This window comes from Oncorhynchus mykiss, chromosome 13 (assembly GCF_013265735.2).
Source record: "Oncorhynchus mykiss isolate Arlee chromosome 13, USDA_OmykA_1.1, whole genome shotgun sequence".
NCBI classification, from domain to species: Eukaryota; Metazoa; Chordata; class Actinopteri; order Salmoniformes; family Salmonidae; genus Oncorhynchus; species Oncorhynchus mykiss.
The window spans coordinates 52,674,914-52,696,670 of NC_048577.1; the positions used below are offsets into that span (position 1 = coordinate 52,674,914).

At 44.2% G+C, this 21,757-nt stretch overlaps 1 pseudogene; it reads left to right on the top strand.

Annotated features, from left to right (window-relative positions):
• The first annotated feature begins 10,949 nt into the window (after positions 1 to 10,949).
• Positions 10,950 to 13,181, top strand: LOC118938093 (annotated as a pseudogene).
• The last annotated feature ends 8,576 nt before the right edge of the window (positions 13,182 to 21,757 follow it).

Sequence of the window (21,757 nt, forward strand, 5' to 3'; positions counted from 1 at the left end):
GACATGACACATCTCCTTTGTCTTCCCCTTCTCCCTCTGTAGCTGATGGTCATTAGTCGGGATGTGTGACATGACACATCTCCTTTGTCTTCTCCTTCTCCCTCTGTAGCTGATGGTCATTAGTCGGGATGTGTGACATGACACATCTCCTTTGTCTTCTCCTTCTCCCTCTGTAGCTGATGGTCATTAGTCGGGATGTGTGACATGACACATCTCCTTTGTCTTCCCCTTCTCCCTCTGTAGCTGATGGTCATTAGACGGGATGTGGGACATGACACATCTCCTTTGTCTTCCCCTTCTCCCTCTGTAGCTGATGGTCATTAGTCGGGATGTGTGACATGACACATCTCCTTTGTCTTCTCCTTCTCCCTCTGTAGCTGATGGTCATTAGTCGGGATGTGTGACATGACACATCTCATTTGTCTTCCCCTTCTCCCTCTGTAGCTGATGGTCATTAGTTGGGATGTGTGACATGACACATCTCCTTTGTCTTCTCCTTCTCCCTCTGTAGCTGATGGTCATTAGTTGGGATGTGTGACATGACACATCTCCTTTGTCTTCCCCTTCTCCCTCTGTAGCTGATGGTCATTAGTTGGGATGTGTGACATGACACATCTCCTTTGTCTTCCCCTTCTCCCTCTGTAGCTGATGGTCATTAGTTGGGTTTTGTGACATGACACATCTCCTTTGTCTTCCCCTTCTCCCTCTGTAGCTGATGGTCATTAGTCGGGATGTGTGACATGACACATCTCCTTTGTCTTCTCCTTCTCCCGCTGTAGCTGATGGTCATTAGTCGGGATGTGTGACATGACACATCTCATTTGTCTTCTCCTTCTCCCTCTGTAGCTGATGGTCATTAGTCGGGATGTGTGACATGACACATCTCCTTTGTCTTCCCCTTCTCCCTCTGTAGCTGATGGTCATTAGTCGGGATGTGTGACATGACACATCTCCTTTGTCTTCCCCTTCTCCCTCTGTAGCTGATGGTCATTAGTCGGGATGTGTGACATGACACATCTCCTTTGTCTTCCCCTTCTCCCTCTGTAGCTGATGGTCATTAGTCGGGATGTGTGACATGACACATCTCCTTTGTCTTCTCCTTCTCCCTCTGTAGCTGATGGTCATTAGTCGGGATGTGTGACATGACACATCTCCTTTGTCTTCCCCTTCTCCCTCTGTAGCTGATGGTCATTAGTCGGGATGTGTGACATGACACATCTCCTTTGTCTTCCCCTTCTCCCTCTGTAGCTGATGGTCATTAGTCGGGATGTGTGACATGACACATCTCCTTTGTCTTCCCCTTCTCCCTCTGTAGCTGATGGTCATTAGTCGGGATGTGTGACATGACACATCTCCTTTGTCTTCTCCTTCTCCCGCTGTAGCTGATGGTCATTAGTCGGGATGTGTGACATGACACATCTCCTTTGTCTTCCACCTCTCCCTCTGTAGCTGATGGTCATTAGTCGGGATGTGTGACATGACACATCTCCTTTGTCTTCCCCTTCTCCCTCTGTAGCTGATGGTCATTAGTCGGGATGTGTGACATGACACATCTCCTTTGTCTTCTCCTCCCGCTGTAGCTGATGGTCATTAGTTGGGATGTGTGACATGACACATCTCCTTTGTCTTCCCCTTCTCCCTCTGTAGCTGATGGTCATTAGTCGGGATGTGGGACATGACACATCTCCTTTGTCTTCTCCTTCGCCCTCTGTAGCTGATGGTCATTAGTCGGGATGTGTCATGACACATCTCCTTTGTCTTCCCCTTCTCCCTCTGTAGCTGATGGTCATTAGTCGGGATGTGTGACATGACACATCTCCTTTGTCTTCCCCTTCTCCCTCTGTAGCTGATGGTCATTAGTCGGGATGTGTGACATGACACATCTCCTTTGTCTTCCCCTTCTCCCTCTGTAGCTGATGGTCATTAGTCGTGATGTGTGACATGACACATCTCCTTTGTCTTCCCCTTCTCCCTCTGTAGCTGATGGTCATTAGTTGGGATGTGGGACATGACACATCTCCTTTGTCTTCCCCTTCTCCCTCTGTAGCTGATGGTCATTAGTCGGGATGTGTGACATGACACATCTCCTTTGTCTTCCCCATCTCCCTCTGTAGCTGATGGTCATTAGTCGGGATGTGTGACATGACACATCTCCTTTGTCTTCCCCTTCTTCCTCTGTAGCTGATGGTCATTAGTCGGGATGTGGGACATGACACATCTCCTTTGTCTTCTCCTTCTCCCTCTGTAGCTGATGGTCATTAGTCGGGATGTGTGACATGACACATCTCCTTTGTCTTCCCCTTCTCCCTCTGTAGCTGATGGTCATTAGTCGGGATGTGTGACATGACACATCTCCTTTGTCTTCCCCTTCTCCCTCTGTAGCTGATGGTCATTAGTCGGGATGTGGGACATGACACATCTCCTTTGTCTTCCCCTTCTCCCTCTGTAGCTGATGGTCATTAGTCGGGATGTGTGACATGACACATCTCCTTTGTCTTCCCCATCTCCCTCTGTAGCTGATGGTCATTAGTCGGGATGTGGGACATGACACATCTCCTTTGTCTTCCCCTTCTCCCTCTGTAGCTGATGGTCATTAGTCCGGATGTGGGACATGAAACATCTTCCCTCTCTCTCAATCTCTCATCTCTCCCCAACCCTTTGTTTTTAACGTTCGTTAGCTGATGCCATGACGGGTCATTAGCAACGTCGGCTAACGGTTACAGCTCTACCCGGAGGGGATGCAGGCAGAGGGTATGGAGATGAAACAAGCCATCGGAAGCTAACACTAGCCTAGCGTTAGCGCTGTGGCTAATTACATCAGACAGCTGCCTGACAAAACAGAAACAGAAAACAGCACTTCTCTCTTCTAGCTGTCTGTCTGTCTGTCTGTCTGTCTGTCTGTCTGTCTGTCTGTCTGTCTGTCTGTCTGTCTGTCTGTCTGTCGGCTACTGCTACAGCACCTCTCTTTTTCTTCCAGACTTGTCCTCTTTTCTCTCCTCTGCTCCTGGCCTTTCACATATCTCTCTATCTTAAACACCTCTGTAGTCTACTGTAGCAATCTCCAATAGAATCCATTTCATGTTTCTCCATCTGTCTTTTCGCAATCTGTCTGCTCCTTATTGAGGCCGCAGTTTCACCTTGTTTTAATGCTGGCCTTGAGATCAATAATTCAGACCTCCCTGCAGTGAAGGCAGCTTGACAGACTGATTAAGCATGAGAGGGAGAGAGATGGAGTGTGGGAGGGGCAGAAAGAGGAAGTGCAGGGTGCTGTAGAAACAGGGGATATAGAGAGAGAAGGAGAGAACAGTGGGAGTGTTAGAGTGAAACTGGAGGGATATACACTGAGTGTACCAAACATTAGGAACATCTTAATAATATTGAGTTGCACCCCCTTGTGCCCTTAGAACAGCCTTAATTCATCGGGCATGGACTCTACAAGGTGTCAAAAGTGTTCCACAGGGATGCTGGCCCATGTTGACTCCAATGCTTTCCTCAGTTGTGTCAAGTTGGCTGGATGTCCTTTGGGTAGTGGACCATTCTTGATACACACAAGGAACTATTGAGTGTGGAAAACCACAGAACCTGGCACCTACTACCATACCCCGTTCAAAGGCACTTAATTATTTTGTCTTGCCCATTCACCCTCTGAATGGCACACATACACAATCCATATCTCAATTGTCTCAAGGCTTAAAATCCTTATTTAACCCGTCTCCCCCCTTCATATACAATAATTTGAAGTGGATTTAAAAAGTGAGGGATCGTAGCTTTCACCTGGATTCAGCTGGTCAGCCTATGTCATGGAAAGAGCAGTGTTTTATCCACTCAGTGTAAAACAAGGTACGAAAGGGAGGTGAAGGGAGAGGGAGAGAGAGAGAGAGAGAGAGAGAGAGAGAGAGAGAGGACAAGAAAATGGGCAGAGGGAACTGGGAGTGAAAAAGTAAATGTTAAGAATGGAGAGAGGAGGTAATGAGGAAGAGAGGGAGAGAAGGAGAGTGACTAAGGGGAGAGAAGGAGAGTGACTAAGGGAAGAGAAGGAGAGTGACTAAGGGGAAGGCCGAGGGAATTCCGCAGAGAAAAGATGAAAGATGGTGAGAGCGACAGAGAGAGCAAAAGAAAGAGCTATAGAGAACAGGTTGATGAGGGATGGTGAGAGCGATGGAGGGAGTGAGGGAGAGAGGTGGGGGAGAGGAGCGTTTGTGGGGATGATTTACAGTAGCAGGGTAAAAGCTTATCTTGGTCTATAATGGCCACATATGACACTGACCTTTCCAGAGGTCCCAGTGGGGAGTTGTGTTATTATCAACAGCAAGAGTTGTGGAAAACACCTGTGTTTACCAATTAAATTCTTACAGTGACACACACACACACACACACACACACACACACACACGCATGCACCTACATACTAATACACACACATTGTGACCAACCAGCCGTTATATATGTGAATGTTATCTTTCATCTTTCATCGCCTCACAGTCCTTTCTGTACAACACACTCACAAATGAACTAAGAGTCATTATAGACTGTAGAATCTAGACCTTCTCAAAGAACCCTGGCAGGACTGATACATCACTGACAATCACAGATGTTCTGTGAGTGTCTCAAATGAAACTCAACTGGACTGAATTACAATGGCAGAGAGATTATGAGATAGAGAGAATAAAAGGCAGAGAGAATAGAAGGCAGAGAGAATAGAAGGTAGAGAGAATATAAGGGAGAGAGAATAGAAGGTAGAGAGAATAGAACACAAAGAGAATAGAAGGTAGAGAGAATAGAAGGTAGAGAGAATAGAAGGTAGAGAGAATAGAAGGCAGAGAGAATAGAAGGCAGAGAGGATAGAAGGCAGAGAGAATAGAAGGTAGAGAGAATAGAAGGCAGAGAAAATAGAAGGGAGAGAGAATAGAAGGCAGAGAGAATAGAAGGTAGAGAGAATAGAAGGTAGAGAGAATAGAAGGTAGAGAGAATAGAAGGTAGAGAGAATAGAAGGCAGAGAGAATAGAAGGCAGAGAGAATTTAAGGCAGACTGAGTAGAAGGCAGAGAGAATAGAAGGGAGAGAGAATAGAAGGTAGAGAGAATTATAGGTAGAGAGAATAGAAGGCAGAGAGAATAGAAGGCAGAGAGAATTGAAGGCAGACTGAGTAGAAGGCAGAGAGAATAGAAGGCAGAGTGTAAGGGATTTCCTCCTCTTCTTCCGAAGAGGAGAGGCGAAAAGGATCAGAGGACCAATATGCGGCGTGGTAAGTGTCCATACTTCTTTTAATTCGAAAATGTACACATGAACAACTGAATACAAAAACAATAACCGTGGAATGAACGAAACCCAAAACAGTACCGTGTGGTGAAAAACACAGACACGGAAACAAACACCCACAAACACACAGTGAAACCCAGGCTACCTAAGTATGATTCTCAATCAGAGACAACTAATGACACCTGCCTCTGATTGAGAACCATACTAGGCCGAAACATAGAAATACCCAAATCATAGATAAACAAACATAGACTGCCCACCCCAACTCACGCCCTGACCATACTAAATAATGACAAAACAAAGGAAATAAAGGTCAGAACGTGACACAGAGAGAATAGAAGGGAGAGAGAATAGAAGGCAGAGAGAATAGAAGGGAGAGAGTATAGAAGGTAGAGAGAATAGAAGGGAGAGAGTATAGAAGGTAGAGAGAATAGAAGGCAGAGAGAATAGAAGGTAGAGAGAATAGAAGGTAGAGAGAATAGAAGGCAGAGATAATAGAAGGCAGAGAGAATAGAAGGCCGAGAGAATAGAAGGTAGAGAGAATAGAAGGCAGAGAGAATAGAAGGTAGAGAGAATAGAAGGGAGAGAGAATAGAAGGCAGACTGAGTAGAAGGCAGACTGAATAGAAGGGAGAGAGAATAGAAGGGAGAGAGAATAGAAGACAGAGAGAATAGAAGGGAGAGAGTATAGAAGGTAGAGAGAATAGAAGGCAGAGAGAATAGAAGGTAGAGAGAATAGAAGGTAGAGAGAATAGAAGGCAGAGATAATAGAAGGCAGAGAGAATAGAAGGCCGAGAGAATAGAAGGTAGAGAGAATAGAAGGTAGAGAGAATAGACGGCAGAGAGAATAGACGGCAGAGAGAATAGAAGGTAGAGAGAATAGAAGGCAGAGAGAATAGAAGGCTGAGAGAATAGAAGGTAGAGAGAATAGAAGGCAGAGAGAATAGAAGGGAGAGAGAATAGAAGGGAGAGAGAATAGACTGCAGAGAGAATAGAAGGCAGAGAGAATAGAAGGGAGAGAGAATAGAAGGCAGAGAGAATAGAAGGGAGAGAGAATAGAAGGTAGAGAGAATATAAGGCATATAGAGTAGAAGGTAGAGAGAATAGAAGGCAGAGAGAATTGAAGGTAGAGAGAATAGAAGGCAGAGAGAATAGAAGACAGAGAGAATAGAAGGCAGAGAGAATAGAAGGAAGAGAGAATAGAAGGCAGAGAGAATAGAAGACAGAGAGAATAGAAGGCAGAGAGAATAGAAGGGAGAGAGAATAGAGGGTAGAGAGAATAGAAGACAGAGAGAATAGAAGGCAGAGAGAATAGAAGGTAGAGAGAATAGAAGGGAGAGAGAATAGACTGCAGAGAGAATATAAGGGAGTGAGAATAGAAGGCAGAGAGAATAGAAGGCAGAGAGAATAGAAGGGAGAGAGAATAGAAGGGAGAGAGAATAGAAGGCAGAGAGAATAGAAGGCAGAGAGAATAGAAGGTAGAGAGAATAGAAGGCAGAGAGAATAGAAGGCAGAGAGAATAGAAGGCAGAGAGAATTGAAGGCAGAGAGAATAGAAGGTAGAGAGAATAGAAGGTAGAGAGAATAGAAGGCAGAGAGAATAGAGGGTAGAGAGAATAGAAGGCAGAGAGAATAGAATGTAGAGAGAATATAAGGTAGAGAGAATAGAAGGCAGAGAGAATAGAAGGTAGAGAGAATAGAAGGTAGAGATAATAGAAGGTAGAGAGAATAGAAGGCAGAGAGAATAGAAGGCAGAGAGAATAGAAGGTAGAGAGAATAGAAGGCAGAGAGAATAGAAGGTAGGGAGAATAGAAGGTAGAGAGAATAGAAGACAGAGAGAATAGAAGGTAGAGAGAATAGAAGGCAGAGAGAATAGAAGGTAGAGAGAAGGCAGAGAAAATAAAAGTATGAAACACTAAACCGGGTGTACCATTCAGAACTAACAAACAGTTCATCATCATGGCCAGATTTGAAATGAGATAAACTGCTATCAAACAAACACAAATACAATCAGACCACAGGAGGTTGGTGGGACCTTAATTGGGGAGGACGGGCTTGTGGTAATGGCTGGAGCGGAATGAGTGGAATGGTATGAAACAGATGGTTTTCAGGTGTCTGATGCCATCCGTTCCAGACATTATTATAATTCGTCCTCCCCTCAGAAGCCTCCACTGAATCAGATACGCTGTGTGTAACAGTGCAACTATTGGACTGTGACAGTGTTTAAATAACTGAACACTCCATCCTCTCTGAATCCATACACCCCCCTAGGGTATGTTTCTGACAATATACAATCTAATCAATAATTCATAATGAATTGTGTGAAGGGATAGATGGAAAGAAGCAGCATTCCCAGCAGCATTCCCCAAGTGAGGATGGCTTTCACTTCAGCAGTAATAAATTCATGAACTTCTTTGAGGAAAAGATAATAATTATTAGAAAGCAAATTACGGACTCCTCTTTAAATCTGCGTATTCCTTCAAAGCTCAGTTGTCCTGAGTCTGCACAACTCTGCCAGGACCTAGGATCAAGAGAGACACTCAAGTGTTTTAGTACTATATCTCTTGACAAAATGACGAAAATAATCATGGCCTCTAAACCTTCAAGCTGCATACTGGACCCTATTCCAACTAAACTACTGAAAGAGCTGCTTCCTGTGCTTGGCCCTCCTATGTTGAACATAATAAAAGGCTCTCTATCCACCGGATGTGTACCAAACTCACTAAAAGTGGCAGTAATAAAGCCTCTCTTGAAAAAGCCAAACCTTGACCCAGAAAATATAAAAAACTATCGGCCTATATCGAATCTTCCATTCCTCTCAAAAATTTTAGAAAAGGCTGTTGAGCAGCAACTCACTGCCTTCCTGAAGACAAACAATCTATACAAAATGCTTCAGTCTGGTTTTAGACCCCATCATAGCACTGAGACTGCACTTGTGAAGGTGGTAAATGACCTTTTAATGGCATCAGACCGAGCCTCTGCATCTGTCCTCGTGCTCCTAGACCTTAGTGCTGCTTTTGATACCATCGTTCAACACATTCTTTTGGAGAGATTGGAAACCCAAATTGGTCTACACGGACAAGTTCTGGCCTGGCTTAGATCTTATCTGTCGGAAAGATATCAGTTTGTCTCTGTGAATGGTTTGTCCTCAGACAAATCAACTGTTTATTTCGGTGTTCGTCAAGGTTCTGTTTTAGGACCACTATTGTTTTCACTATATATTTTACCTCTTGGGGATGTCATTCGAAAACATAATGTTAACATTCACTGCTATGTGGATGACACACAGCTGTTCATTTCAATGAAACATGGTGAAGCCCCAAAATTGCCCTCGCTAGAAGCCTGTGTTTCAGACATAAGGAAGTGGATGGCTGCAAACGTTCTACTTTTAAACTCGGACAAAACAGAGATGCTTGTTCTAGGTCCCAAGAAACAAAGAGATCTTCTGTTGAATCCGACAATTAATCTTAATGGTTGTAGTCGTCTCAAATAAAACTGTGAAGGACCTCGGCGTTACTCTGGACCCTGATCTCTCTTTTGACGAACATATCAAGACTGTTTCAAGGACAGCTTTTTTCCATCTACGTAGCATTGCAAAAATCTGAATCTTTCTGTCCAAAAATGATGCAGAAAAATGTATCTGTGCTTTTGTTACTTCTAGGTTAGACTACTGCAATGCTCTACTTTCCGGCTTCCTGGATAAAGCACGAAATAAACTTCAGTTAGTGCTAAATACGGCTGCTAGAATCCTGACGAGAACCATTTTTTAAAATCATATTACTCCAGTGCTAGCCTCCCTACACTGGCTTCCTGTCAAGGCAAGGGCCGATTTCAAGGTTTTACTGCTAACCTACAAAGCATTACATGGGCTTGCTCCTACCTATCTCTCTGATTTGGTCCTGTCGTACATACCTACATGTACGCTACGGTCACAAGACGCAGGCCTCCTAATTGTCCCTTGAATTTCTAAGCAAACAGCTGGAGGCAGGGCTTTCTCCTATAGAGCTCCATTTTTATGGAATGGTCTGCCTACCCATGTGAGAGACTCAAACTCGGTCTCAACCTTTAAGTCTTTACTGAAGACTCATCTCTTCAGTGGGTCATATGATTGAGTGTAGTCTGGTCCAGGAGTGTGTAGGTGAAGGGAAAGGCTCTGGAGCAACGAACCGCACTTGCTGTCCCTGCCTGGCCGGTTCCCCTCTTTCCACTGGGATTCTCTGCCTCTAACCCTATTACAGGGGCTGAGTCACTGGCTTACTAGTGCTCTTTCATGCCGTCCCTAGGAGGTGTGCGTCACTTGAGTGGATTGAGTCACTGATGTGATCCTCCTGTCTGGGTTGGCGCCCCCCCTTGGGTTGTGCCGTGGCGGAGATCTTTGTGGGCTTTACTTGTCTCAGGATGGTAAGTTGGTGGTTGAAAATATCCCTCTAGTGGTGTGGGGGCTGTGCTTTGGCAAAGTGGGTGGGGTTATATCCTTCCTGTTTGGTCCTGTCCGGTGGTATCATCAGATGGGGCCACAGTGTCTCCTGACCCCTCCTGTCTCAGCCTCCAGTATTTATGCTGCAGTACTTTATGTGTCGGGGGGCTAGGGTCAGTTTGTTATATCTGGAGTACTTCTCCTGTCTTATCCGGTGTCCTGTGTGAATTTAAGTATGCTCTCTCTAATTCTCTCTTTCTCTCTTTCTGTCTCTCCCTCGGAGGACCTGAGCCCTAGGACCATGCCTCAGGACTACCTGGCATGATGACTCCTTGCTGTCCCCAGTCCACCTGGCCGTGCTGCTGCTCCAGTTTCAACTGTTCTGCCTGCGGCTATGGAATCTTGACCTGTTCACCGGACATGCTACCTTTCCCAGACCTATTATTTGACCATGCTGGTCATTTATGAACATTTGAACATCTTGGCCATGTCCTGTTATAATCTCCAACCGGCACAGCCAGAAGAGGACTGGCCACCCTTCATAGCCTGGTTCCTCTCTAGGTTTCTTCCTAGGTTTTGGCCTTTCTAGGGAGTTTTTCCTAGCCAACGTGCTTCAACACCTACATTGCTTGCTGTTTGGGGTTTTAGGCTGGGTTTCTGTACAGCACTTTGAGATATCAGCTGATGTACGAAGGGCTATATACATACATTTGATTTGATTTTATTTGAGAGAAGTTCCCTCAAGGGAAAAATCTAGTTATTCTACTTGATTCTGTAAAATTATATTATATTTTAATATATTCTATTAATTTATCTTCTATCCTATTCTATTGCGTATATGGATGTGATTGAAAGGATTACAGTAGCTAGAATGTGTAATGGCGTAGCTGACTTAACTATGTTTTAGAATGTTGAAGAAATAACATTGGAGAGGATGGGAGGTTCTTGGGAGAACAAAAACCGGTGCAGTTTTAAAAGTATAGAAATGGTATCAGAAAGCTTTATGTTAGTATTTTTGTACCCTAACCTTGCTGATGGAAGCACACTAATAAAGTGGAAGGAGAAACAAATGTAAAATGTTGTTTTGATAGATGACATTCTTGATACACACTCTTTATGACATCACAAAGTGCCTGTGACATAGGGGTTCCAGAATCAAACTTGTTGACATCTCATGTGCTGGAACACTCATTTGTCTTGCATGCAAGGTATCTATCAAACTGTTTTACTGAGAAGATATTAGACTGTCAAATTTGTTAACCCTTGTATGGTCAACATGGACATGAGGGTGCCTTTGGTCTCCTTATATGTAGGTCATTTACATATTCTTACGAATGAACATACTTTATTCCATAAATTCAGTCCAAAAGGGACAATCCACTCAATTAAGGTCTACGAAGACAGGAAGACCCAACGATCCTTGGGATATACTGTAGATATATCAACTTTTACCAAAAGGATGTTGAGTCTGCCTTGGACAGTATGAAATGGAATGTGACTCATGTGGAATCAACAAGATCCTTCTCTGAAAAGAGCATCGTTGTGAATATTATCGTCAAGAATCTGGATAAGCCAAGCATTAGGGGACACATTTTATATTCTGTCCTCTAAGGTTGTTTGTGATACTAAGGGCATATCCCGAGGGTACGGTTATGTAGATTGCACAACCCAGGACGCTGTTGAACGAGCCAAGAGATTGAATGGTAAGATGTTGGCTGATGAAATAGTGAGCATTGAACCATTTAAATCATGTAAACAGCGAGAGGCTGAATTTGGATCCAGGGCCAAGGAGTTCACCTATGTGTACATCAAGAACTTTGGCATCAACATGGACGATGACAAACTGTGAGAAATGGTTGACATGATGAGTGTTTGTCTGATGTGTCTTGTGTAGCCTACTGTTGTATATTCTCTTCTTGTTTCGTGTCTGTTTAGTTGACCTTTTTATTGAGTTGAGGACGATTCTGTCCTTTTCAGCTCCAGGGACTGTCATGGTTGATCACAGCATGAAATCTAGAGGATTCGGCTTCCTCAGTTTCAAAAGGAAGGAGGATGCACAGAAGGTGAGAGAGGTCATCCATTATTGTCAGTGTCTAGATGTGTTACGGAGCTCAGTGTCTGGGAGACCAGTGTGTCATTGGAGTGCATCTGATTTTGTCAGGCTGTGGATCAGACAAATGAGAAGCAGGTGAACAGGAGGTGGATCTATGTGGGCCACAGCCAGAAGAAATGCGCAACAAGCTCTCACAATCTCATGTCAGAATTAGACGTTTATCCATGTTTCTCAAACGTCAGATTTAGAAGTTGTTCCAAACTTAAAATTTAGAAGTGTTTAAAGGTTAAGTTTAGGCATTGACTCTGAATTTTTAAGGATAGGCATTAACTGTGAATGGTTAAGGTAAGTGTTAAGGTTTGAGATAGGCTTAAAACAAAAATCCAAAAAGTGGCCAGTTTCTACATCATCTCCCGACATCCTCAGATATGGATGGACATCTAATCCTTGTATCACCGGTGACCTGGCTGGAAATGCAAGTGCCAGACGTTGCTAATGAATAATATGGATGATAGCTGGGACGGTCATCATCTCCAGAAAGAGCTTTGCCACTTCGGAACAATCACAAGCACCAAGGTGATGATGGAGCACGGTCGAAGCAAAGGCTTTGGATTTGTTACGCCACCAAGGCTTTGTCGGAGATGAATAGTCGCAGAGTGACCAACAAGCCGCTATCTGTGGCTCCAGGCCCAGCACAAGACCCTACAGCAGGCGTATCTGAAGAACCGCTGACTGCAGAGGATGGCTAGCGTCATGGCCGTCCCAAACCCAACCATCATCAACCCCAACCAGCCTGCACCCGCCATTATGCATGCATGCAACATGAGTGCCTCATCCTCCTATCAGATGAGGGAGTATATCTGATGATGCAGCATACAGTGCCTTGCGAAAGTATTCGGCCCCCTTGAACTTTGCGACCTTTTGCCACATTTCAGGCTTCAAACATAAAGATATAAAACTGTATTTTTTTGTGAAGAATCAACAACAAGTGGGACACAATCATGAAGTGGAACGACATTTATTGGATATTTCAAACTTTTTTAACAAATCGAAAACTGAAAAAATGGGCGAGCATGCCTCAGAAAACCTCTCAGCAGGAAATGAATGCCCTGCTTCAGGTCCACATGCAAAAGCCTGCTGTCCATGTCCAGGAGCCTCTGACTGCTTCCATGCTGTCAACCTTATCCCCTGAGAACCCAAAATAAAGTATGTGTGAGTCTGGCATCCATCTCTCTTTTCAATTCACTTCCTCATTCAAGAACTTGTGACCATCCATTCCATGGTCCTTTCTGATGGTTTATTTTATTCTCCCTCCCTCCAAGACAGACACTTGACCTCCTGATCCAACCCCCCAATCTGGCTCCAGAAATCACATGCATGCTCGTGGAGCTGGAAAACTCTGAGCTGCTCCACATGCTGGAGTCCCCACAGACCCTGCACGCCAACCTAGACTGAGGCACAGACACGGTCTCAATGGGGATAGTCAGCTCAGCCTCGATCTATGTTGAGCAAAACAAAACATTGTGGTGTTTGCTTTAGCAATCTTACTGGAATAAACACCTCCTCAATTCCTGTCATTATTGAAAGAGATTGTGATATCTCACATCTCAAAATAGGGTTACTTAATGTTAGATCCCTCACGTCCAAGGCAGTCATAGTCAATGAACTAATCACTGATCAAAATCATGATGTGATTAGCTTGACAGAAACATGGCTCAAGCCTGATGAATTAACTGTTAAATGAGGATTCTCCTGGTTACACTAGTGACCATATCCCCTGGGCATCCCGCAAAGCCAGTGGTGAGGCTAACATTTATGACAGCAAATTTCAATTTACAAAAAAATTAAATACATTTTTATTTTGAGCTTCTAGTCATGAAATCTATGCAGTCTATTCAATCACTTTGAAGAGCTACCATTCCTCACGGAGTTCCCATAATTTCTATTCGACCTTGTAGTCATGGCAGATAACATTAACATTTTTGGTGACATTAAATATTCACATGGAAAAGTCCACAGACCCACTACAAAAGGCTTTCGGAGCCATAATCGACTCGGTTGGTTTTGTCCAACATTTCTCCGGATCTACTCATTGCCACAGTCATACCCTGGATCTAGTTTTGTACCGTGGAATAATTATTGTGGATTAAATGTTCTTCATCATAATCCCTGACAATCGGACCACGATTTTATTACATTTTCAATAACAACAAATAATCAGCTCAGACCCCAAACAAGGATCATCAAAACCGTGCTATAAATTATAAAATTCTCGGACAACCCAAAGATTCCTAGATGCCCTTCCAGACTCCCTCCACCTACCCAAGGACATTGGAGTACAAAAATCGGTTCACCACCAATCTGAGGATTTTAATTGAAAATTCCGTAATACCTTAGATGCAGTCGCACCCCTAAAAATCTGGACCCTGATCTCTCTTTTGGTGAACATATCAAGAATATCTTCGTAACATTTCAAAAATTATAAACTTTTTGTACCAAAATTATACAGAAAAGCTAATCCATGCTTTTGTCACTTCTAGATTAAACTACTACAATGCTCTACTTTCCGGCTACCCAGATAAAGCACTCGATAAACTTCAGTTAGTGCTAAACAAGGCTGCTAGAATCCTAGAACAATTTATAATTTTACTCCAGTGCTAGCCTCTCTACATTGGCTTCCTCTTCAGAACTAATTTCAAGGTTTTACTGTTAACCTACAAAGCATTACATGGGCTTGCTCCTACCTATCTCTCCGATTTGGTCCTGCCGTACATACCTACATGTACGGTCACAAGACGCAGTTCTCCTTATTGTCCCTAGGATCTCTAAGCAAACAGCTGGAGGCAGGGCTTTCTCCTATAGAGCTCTGGAATGGTCTGCTTATCCATGTGAGAGACGTAGACTCAGTCTCAACCTTTAAGTCTTTACTGAAGACTCATCTCTTCAGTAGGTGCTATGATTGAATGTAGTCTGGCCCAGGGGTGCGAAGGTGAACGGAAAGGCACCGGAGCGACGAACCGCCCTTGCTGTCTCTGCCTGGCAGGCTCCCCTCTTTCCACTGGGAGTCTCTGCCTCTGACCCTATTACGGGGGCTGAGTCACTAGCTTACTAGTGCTCTTCCATGCCATCCCTAGGAGTGGTGCGTCACTTGAGTGGGTTGAGTCATTGACGTGATCTTCCTGTCTGTTGATATCCCTCTAGTGGTGTGGGGGCTGTGCTTTGGCAAAGTGGGTGGGGTTATATCCTGCTTGGCCCTGTCCGGAAGTACCGTCAGATGGGGCCACAGCGTCCCCTGACTCACCCCTGTCTCAGTCTCCAGTATATGTCCTGCAATAGTCTATGTGCCGGGGGGCTAGGATCAGTCTGTTATATCTGGTGTAATTCTCCTGTCTTATCTGGTGTCCTGTGTGAATTTAAGTATTATCCCTCTAATTCAATTCAATCCCAGAGCTTTATTGACATGGGAAACATGTGTTAACATTGCCAAAGCAAGTGAAGTTGATAATAAAGAAAAGAGAAATAAACAATACAAATGTACAGTAAACATTACACTCACAGAAGTTACAAAAGAATAAAGACATTTCAAATGTCATATTATGTCTATATACAGTGTTGTAATACTGTGCAAATAGTTAAAGTACAAAAGGGAAAATAAATAAACATAAATGTGGGTTGTATTTACAATGGTGTTTGTTCTTCACTGGTTGCCCTTTTCTTGTGGCAACAGGTCACAAATCTTGCTGCTGTGATGTCACACTGTGGTATTTCACCAAGTAGATATGGGAGTTTTTCAAAATTGGGTTTGATTTCAAATTTCTTGTGGATCTGTGTAATCTGAGGGAAGTATGTGTCTATATTATGGTCATACATTTGGCAGGAGGTTAGGAAGTGCTGCTCAGTTTACACCTCATTTTGTGGGCAGTGTGCAACATAGCCTGTTTTCTCTCGAGAGCCAGGTCTGCCTACGGCAGCCTTTCTCAACAGCAAGGCTATGCTCACTGAGTCTCTAAATAGTCAAAGCTTTCCTTAAGTTTGGGTCAATCACAGTGGTCAGGTATTCTGCCACTGCGTACTCTCTGTTTAGGGCCAAATAGCATTCTAGTTTGCTCAGTTTTTTTGTTAATTCTTTCCAATTTGTCAAGTAATTATCTTTTTGTTTTCTCATGATTTGGTTGGGTCTAATTGTGTTGCTGTCCTGGGGCTCTGTGGGGTATGTTTGTGTTTGTGAACAGAGCCCCAGGACCAGCTTGCTTCTCCAGGTTCATCTCTCTGTAGGTGATGGCTTTGTTATAGAAGGTTTGGGAATCGCTTCCTTTTAGGTTGTTGTATAATTTAACGGCTCTTTTCTGTATTTTGATAATTAGCGGGTATCGGCCAAATTCTGCTCAGCATGCATTATTTGGTGTTATACATTATACACGGGTGAAATTTGTTGCAGAATTCTGCATGCAGTCTCAATTTTGGCGACTGGACCTTTTTTGGAACACCATTATTTTTGTATTACTGCGATTTACTCCAGGGGCCCAGGTCTGGCAGAATCTGTGCAGAAGATCTAGGTGCTGCTGAAGGCCCTCCATGGTTGGTGACAGAAGCACCAGATCATCAGCAAATGGTAGACATTTGACTTCAGATTCTAGCAGGGTGAGGCCGGGTGCTCCCTCCGCTCCCGGAGGAACTGAGCCCTAGGATCATGCCTCAGGACTACCTGGCCTCATGACTCCTGGCTGTCCCCAGTCCACTTGGTCATGCTGCTGCTCCAGTTTCAACTGTTCTGCCTGTGGCTAGGGAACCTTGACCTGTTCACCTGACGTGTTACTTTTTCCTAGACCTGCTGTTTTCGTCTCTCTCTCTCTCTCTCTCTCTCTCTACCGCACCCTCTGTCTTGACCTCTGAATGCTCGGCTATAAAAAGCCAACTGACATTTACTCCTGAGGTAATGGCCTGTTGCCCCCTCTACAACCCCTGTGATTATTATTTGGCCCTGCTGGTCAACTATGAACATTTGAAGAACAATCTGGACTTAAACGGCAATGTACTCTTATAATCTTCACCTGGCACAGCCAGAAGAGGACTGGCCACCCCTCAGAGCCTGGTTCATATTTAGGATTCTTCCTAGGTTCCTGCCTTTCTAGTGAGTTTTTCCTAGCCACCGTGCTTCCACATCTGCATTGCTTGCTGTTTGGAGTGTTAGGCTGGGTTTCTGTTTCGCACTTTGTGACATCTGCTGATGTAAAAATGCTTTTAGAAATACATTTGATTGATTGAAGGTGGAGGATGCATCCGCTGTCTACGAAACGTGGCCCAAGCCAAAACACCTGCCCCAGTGGCTTGAACATTCTATATGGCATTTCATTTTGCAAACATGACAAGCATTGGACAATAAACAATGTATTTGAAGTGAATACATGATTGACTTTGTCTTGTCTAGAGGAGGTTAAATTGAAGTTTAGCTTAAAACGTTGAAGAGTAGTAGGAGCCAGAATAAGAATGTGTGTGTGTTTGCTTTCCTGTGTGCATGGTGCCATAGCCCTTCTCTGACAGCCCTGTGGTCCTGTATCCACTCCTCCAGTTCCTGGGACAGATGTAACTACCTCCAGCCTCCAGCACTATTCTCTATTACAGCAGATCTAATTAGCCATCCGTATCAAAGGAGATGTCAGAGTGACGTTGCCGGCTGTTCTGTCAGACCAGCTTCCAGAACCGGGGCCTGAACTGTTGTCCTGTCGCCGTGGTACATAGCTAGCTATAGCTCTATAGTGGGCAAACATCCAGCTTCATAGTGGCATGGGTTGTGTCCCAAATGGGCCCTGGTAGTGCACTAAACAGGGAATAGGGTGCCATTTGGGCCACCATGCACAATGCTGTATCTGGGAGCGCTAAAGGAGTGGTTTAGTCTACAGTTTCATTGTGTGTCCCAGCCAGGCCTAATCTCTGTTAACCCAGAAGTCAACTCTTGAGTCATTTGTTCAGCTGCATGATCCCCCCCCCCCCCTCCCCCTCAGGGGACTAAAACCCTCAAAACAGTGACGAAAACCCTCAAACTGTGCCGAAAACCCTCAAACTGTGACGAAAACCCTCAAACTGTGACGAAAACCCTCAAACTGTGACGAAAACCCTCAAAACAGTGACGAAAACCCTCAAAACAGTGACGAAAACCCTCAAACTGTGCCGAAAACCCTCAAACTGTGACGAAAACCCTCAAACTGTGACGAAAACCCTCAAACTGTGACGAAAACCCTCAAACTGTGACGAAAACCCTCAAACTGTGACGAAAACCCTCAAAACAGTGACGAAAACCCTCAAACTGTGACGAAAACCCTCAAACTGTGACGAAAACCCTCAAACTGTGACGAAAACCCTCAAAACAGTGACGAAAACCCTCAAACTGTGACGAAAACCCTCAAACTGTGACGAAAACCCTCAAACTGTGACGAAAACCCTCAAACTGTGACGAAAACCCTCAAAACAGTGACGAAAACCCTCAAAACAGTGACGAAAACCCTCAAACTGTGCCGAAAACCCTCAAACTGTGACGAAAACCCTCAAACTGTGACGAAAACCCTCAAACTGTGACGAAAACCCTCAAAACAGTGACGAAAACCCTCAAACTGTGACGAAAACCCTCAAACTGTGACGAAAACCCTCAAAACAGTGACGAAAACCCTCAAACTGTGACGAAAACCCTCAAACTGTGACGAAAACCCTCAAACTGTGACGAAAACCCTCAAACTGTGACGAAAACCCTCAAAACAGTGACGAAAACCCTCAAACTGTGACGAAAACCCTCAAACTGTGACGAAAACCCTCAAACTGTGACGAAAACCCTCAAAACAGTGACGAAAACCCTCAAACTGTGACGAAAACCCTCAAACTGTGACGAAAACCCTCAAACTGTGACGAAAACCCTCAAACTGTGACGAAAACCCTCAAAACAGTGACGAAAACCCTCAAACTGTGCCGAAAACCCTCAAACTGTGCCGAAAACCCTCAAACTGTGACGAAAACCCTCAAACTGTGACGAAAACCCTCAAACTGTGACGAAAACCCTCAAAACAGTGACGAAAACCCTCAAAACAGTGACGAAAACCCTCAAAACAGTGACGAAAACCCTCAAACTGTGCCGAAAACCCTCAAACTGTGACGAAAACCCTCAAACTGTGACGAAAACCCTCAAACTGTGACGAAAACCCTCAAACTGTGACGAAAACCCTCAAAACAGTGACGAAAACCCTCAAACTGTGACGAAAACCCTCAAAACAGTGACGAAAACCCTCAAACTGTGACGAAAACCCTCAAACTGTGACGAAAACCCTCAAACTGTGACGAAAACCCTCAAACTGTGACGAAAACCCTCAAAACAGTGACGAAAACCCTCAAACTGTGACGAAAACCCTCAAACTGTGACGAAAACCCTCAAAACAGTGACGAAAACCCTCAAACTGTGACGAAAACCCTCAAACTGTGACGAAAACCCTCAAACTGTGACGAAAACCCTCAAAACAGTGACGAAAACCCTCAAAACAGTGACGAAAACCCTCAAACTGTGCCGAAAACCCTCAAACTGTGACGAAAACCCTCAAACTGTGACGAAAACCCTCAAACTGTGACGAAAAGCCTCAAAACAGTGACGAAAACCCTCAAACTGTGACGAAAACCCTCAAACTGTGACGAAAACCCTCAAACTGTGACGAAAACCCTCAAAACAGTGACGAAAACCCTCAAACTGTGACGAAAACCCTCAAACTGTGACGAAAACCCTCAAACTGTGACGAAAACCCTCAAAACAGTGACGAAAACCCTCAAAACAGTGACGAAAACCCTCAAACTGTGCCGAAAACCCTCAAACTGTGCCGAAAACCCTCAAACTGTGACGAAAACCCTCAAACTGTGACGAAAACCCTCAAACTGTGACGAAAACCCTCAAAACAGTGACGAAAACCCTCAAACTGTGACGAAAACCCTCAAACTGTGACGAAAACCCTCAAACTGTGACGAAAACCCTCAAAACAGTGACGAAAACCCTCAAACTGTGACGAAAACCCTCAAACTGTGACGAAAACCCTCAAACTGTGACGAAAACCCTCAAACTGTGACGAAAACCCTCAAAACAGTGACGAAAACCCTCAAACTGTGACGAAAACCCTCAAACTGTGACGAAAACCCTCAAACTGTGACGAAAACCCTCAAAACAGTGACGAAAACCCTCAAACTGTGACGAAAACCCTCAAACTGTGACGAAAACCCTCAAACTGTGACGAAAACCCTCAAACTGTGACGAAAACCCTCAAAACAGTGACGAAAACCCTCAAAACAGTGACGAAAACCCTCAAAACAGTGACGAAAACCCTCAAACTGTGCCGAAAACCCTCAAACTGTGACGAAAACCCTCAAACTGTGACGAAAACCCTCAAACTGTGACGAAAACCCTCAAAACAGTGACGAAAACCCTCAAACTGTGACGAAAACCCTCAAACTGTGACGAAAACCCTCAAACTGTGACGAAAACCCTCAAAACAGTGACGAAAACCCTCAAACTGTGACGAAAACCCTCAAACTGTGACGAAAACCCTCAAACTGTGACGAAAACCCTCAAAACAGTGACGAAAACCCTCAAACTGTGACGAAAACCCTCAAACTGTGACGAAAACCCTCAAACTGTGACGAAAACCCTCAAAACAGTGACGAAAACCCTCAAACTGTGACGAAAACCCTCAAACTGTGACGAAAACCCTCAAACTGTGACGAAAACCCTCAAACTGTGACGAAAACCCTCAAACTGTGACGAAAACCCTCAAAACAGTGACGAAAACCCTCAAAACAGTGACGAAAACCCTCAAAACAGTGACGAAAACCCTCAAACTGTGCCGAAAACCCTCAAACTGTGACGAAAACCCTCAAACTGTGACGAAAACCCTCAAACTGTGACGAAAACCCTCAAACTGTGACGAAAACCCTCAAAACAGTGACGAAAACCCTCAAACTGTGACGAAAACCCTCAAACTGTGACGAAAACCCTCAAACTGTGACGAAAACCCTCAAAACAGTGACGAAAACCCTCAAACTGTGACGAAAACCCTCAAACTGTGACGAAAACCCTCAAAACTGAACTAATTGAACAGATAGAACAGTAAATGCTATATTCTACAGGCAGATGATAGATTAAGTTATTCTGGTCATATTTTGTGGTTGTTCTGCAGACTGGATAACACACTTGTATGACATACACACACGTGAAAAGATAGAAGCACACACACACGAATGAATGCGAGTGCACAGACACAAGCATACACGAACGGACACACACACACACACACACACACACACACACACACACACACACACATGAGACACAGAGAAAAGGGGTGAGGGGGAGAGAGAATTACATCACACACATCCATGATTTATGTTCTTCACAGACACATAATGTAAGGAATGGAGGCACTGAGCTGTAAAGCTCCCTGAAGGCTATGATCATCACTTGGTAATGGGATGGTTCAGAGGTTGGTAACACAGCCTGACCCAGCCGCTAACCCAGGACCCAACTTAAGCAAAGTCTGGAGAAAAAATATTTTGATTTATTGTGGCGTTAAGTTGCCTTTTGCTTTAACCAGTCAGCTCTTTTTATGAAAATATGAATTCAAAAATATATTCATGCTGGGCAAGAAGAATTACGTTTTGATTTAATTGAGTATCCCATTTTTAGCTTAGAACCCCTACTGTTTCTGCAAAAGTCATAGTGCTGCATCAAATTATTCCAGACTGTTTGGCAAGATACACACATGCAGAAACAAATACACAGGCTATAGAACCGCAGTTACCAAGATTGATTGAAGAAACACTCTGTGGTGTTGACAGAACTAAGGGTCTGGGGGTTGAAGCAATAAGGCCGAAGCACTGAACTGCTTCTCACCTCAATATCCATATTGCTATGATATCAGCAATACAGTACAGTCCCAGCACATGGCATGATAAACATGAATTATAGAGACATATGATGGATCGGTTGCTACAGCTGTTACCATAGTGACCTG